Below are 3,793 nucleotides of genomic sequence, written 5' to 3'. Positions count from 1 at the left end.
CCTTAGCATTCCCAACTACTAGAAATGCAAATATTAAAGATTCGACCTAGAAGGAAACGTTGACAAAAAAATGGAAATTGTCTTCTCCTCGATGGGTTTCCAACCCATAAAGACATTTTCTCGATTATTCAAGAAAGAATGAGCTAACAAGTGAATCTATTTGTTGCACCGGATTTGGAGCATGTCAGAATGATATTAGAATGAATCAAACCATTATTCGAAGACGATATTGTCAAAATCTCATGCGACAGATTTATATCAACAAAATACTCCAATGGCAACTTTCTGAAACTTAATAGCAAATAGAAAATAGAAAAGTAAGTAATGGGCTTATAGAAAGTTACCATTGAGCTCAACAGAATAGTGAAAAGACCCCTAAATGTCCATCGATATTTTGCATTTACTATCCAACGGGTATTTCCTTAAATTTCATCCATGTGGCATGAATTCTGAAGAGTAACATATGAATTGAGTGTTGGAATTACAATAGGAAAGGTAAACTTTTGAGGGGGGGGGGGGGGTGTGAATCAGTAGTTTAAACTTGGACCCATAAAAACTTTCACCACACATCCATCTCATACATTCAATGAGTAAACTGAAATAACATGTAAAACATATACATCTAAATCATATAAACACATAAGCAATCATACACATATGACATCAGATATGATTACCTCGAAACCCTCCAATGAGAAGGTAAAACTGGGGTGGGGATGACACCCACAAATCTTCACTCCTACAGTAATAAAGTGTATCCAATGAAGGTTACAATGTTTTGACCATGAAACATGATCTACCCTGTGAAAAGTCTGCCCTATTAAAGGCTTACAAAGATTGTTAGGTCTCACCTTATTAGAGGATTTCAACACCTTGTTAGAAGTGTGCCTTGCTAAAGGACTTTAACTCACAATTAAGTAAGCGCCTTGTTAAGGGATTTCATATAGTATGTTAGGACTACTCTGTTAAGAGATTTTTCATCTGTTAGAATGTGTTAGCATTGATCTCATGGTTAGCACTTGCTTGCTTGATAACAAATCACCTCTAAACAATGTCTTCGTGATCCTTCCTGATCAAATGTCTATTTGTTGTATCTTTTCTCTATCCTTTGTTCTGCTCTAATTGATTCTGCAATGTAATTTCACTTCATAACTTCTAAGCCACCATGAGTGCTCTATTTACGTATGTAAACTTCTCTCTTAGCTCCTTCAATTCCTTACACAGTTGCTCATTAAGATTTACGGGTTTCATCCTCCTTAAGAAGACTTAGTAACTTAGGATTAGGTATGAATCTACGACTAAAATTCATCCATTTTTCCATTTGATCCTTCCCATTCTGATTGGTTGCATGTAATTTCATAGGGAATCCAACTTGAGATTTGTCCTTATCTCCAAAACATTGAAATTTAATCTTAAGTTAGCTTAAAAAAATGGTTTACACAGTTGTTTGTGCCATTACAAAAAAAATGTCAAAACTGTGTCACTTGACATCTGAAGTATCTAATGCTCGGCATGCACTAATCTTTCTACTGTAGCTCGACACTTGTATTGCTCGGGATCCACTATTTACTCGGCTCTTATGTCACTTGACATATACTATCTGCTCGACACTTGAGTGATTTAGCATATGAGTGGCTCAACACTCATTATGACTTGGCATGGTCTATATATACATATTGTGCTTGGTATGTACTACTAGTTTGACATGAACTAAGTAAATAACTTAAGTGTGTTGACACACACTTGTCAAAACCAATCTGAGATCAACAATCTTCCCTTTTGACATGAGTGTCAAAAACACTTGGGTATACATTATCATCCTTGATCTCACAAGCATAACATATCTTAATTCAACTTATATACAAAACTTTAAAATTTCAAAATTTTGTAATCACTTAGATACCTCAAAATTTGATAACTCCCCTTGAGTTGATATGTCTGTTTAGTATCCACAAATTCTGTGTTCCTGTTGAGTAAATGTGTCTCTACTGATACACCTTGACTTCATGCACTATTTTTGTGATACTCTTTCATCTAATACTTCCTTACTCTTTCTTACTCTCCTTATATCTCTCCCTTCGCTCTATTTCTCCTCCAAAAATATGTCTCCCCCTTTTTCTTATTCTCTTTATCTTATTTTCCCCTTGTTCTTATTCTCTCCTTGTTCTTTATTCTCCCCCTTTTTGACACTTATGTCAAATGGGCTATACACTTATTATGTGTTTGTCCAAAAAAGATTTCTAGACATCTAATATCATCTTAAGAGCTGCATCCCAGTTCTAACATGTTGCATCCAATGACTTGATTTGGATTGCTAGCTCGATAGCAAGGTGGAATAGACCATCTAAGGTAGAAAGATTTGGGTCTATCTTCATTAGGTTTTTAGCATAGCCTAACTCCTCGTGCAGAATTTCCATATGGGGGGGCAGGGTGATAGTTTCTTGGATGCTAGTTAGTTTGGCCCTTATGTTGGCCTCATCTACTATCAATACAACTAACTAACTCTATGTTTGAAGTAATTTCCTGAAATGCTTCTCACTCTGAGCTAGATTCATTGGTAGTTTTGCACCTGATGCAAAAATTTGGCTCTCTAGACTCAGAATGTGACTTTTGGTCTCTTGGGTGAAGAGTGATGGATTGCATAATTTGGTGTACAATGAGAATATGTTCTCAAGTACCTTCTTCAAATCCTCAACCTTAGTTGCTAATGAAACTTGTGTTAGTGATATGTCATCTGATATTTTCTCATTAACTTTGTTTTGGAACTTCTTTTCTGACCATTCAAGTAATTTGGCATTTGTATCCATCTCTTCATTACTGACCTTTTCCACTATATCTATCAATTGTTCCAGTAGTGGCTTGGTCTCATCTAGAGTTGGCAAATTGAATGCATCTAAATAGATGTCTTTGATATCTTGTAGGGCCTACTTTTGCTTGTGCTCCCTTTTAAGCATTTCTTGATATTCTTTCCTTGCCAGGGCTTGCTGCAATATGTCCATTTGTTCTATGGTCATGGTATCATAATCAAACTTGGGAAAAATTATCTCTTCATCAAGGATCACATCTCCATATTGAATTGCTTCTTTTGCTTTTGATGAACTCAAGCTCAATACTGAGATCTACAATGGAGTAGCATCTATGGTCGATTTCTGAAGAGTATGACTTGATGGAGTGCCAGATACTGGTAAGGTTACCAGGGCTCGGATGGTAGTTTGCTCCTTCAGTTGTGGTGTCATCTCATTCTCTTTAGGCTTACCCTGTTTTGTCACAATGACTAGACTTGCACCTTATCCTTATGCTGTAGGTGCAGATAAGTCTATCTAACCTATTTCTACAGTAGCAACTTGTGCTTCCACTGTGCTCTTCTCTATAGTATCAATCTTGGTAATTATATCAACCTTTTTGGATGTATCTTCTGGCATTTGGATCAAAGGTTGTACATTAGTGACTGGAGGGATGATAGAAGGTGGTTCTTGTGGATTCACCTTTTCCTTTGCAACATCAGTCACTGACTTCTGTAGCTCATCCACATTGACCAAAACAAGATTATTACAAAGTTTGGCATGTAGTGTAGACTAATCTAATATCTTCAAATCATCTTCAGTAAGGGGATTGATGTTCTAAGATGATGGATCAAAAACATCCTTGACAATTACTATCTCAGTAGTCTCACTTGTGACATGTGGACGACTGACACTTAGCAATTGTGTGTCTTGCACACTCTATTCTTTTGGTCATCTTCCTCAATTGTTGCCTTGTCATCTACTTGCATTTTTGTTCCTCCTCCAACAAT

The sequence above is a fragment of the Cupressus sempervirens genome, chromosome 6 (genome assembly GCF_028749045.1).
Source record: "Cupressus sempervirens isolate cs-2001-9-10 chromosome 6, ASM2874904v1, whole genome shotgun sequence".
NCBI classification, from domain to species: Eukaryota; Viridiplantae; Streptophyta; class Pinopsida; order Cupressales; family Cupressaceae; genus Cupressus; species Cupressus sempervirens.
Note: the sequence above shows the minus strand (reverse complement) of the source record.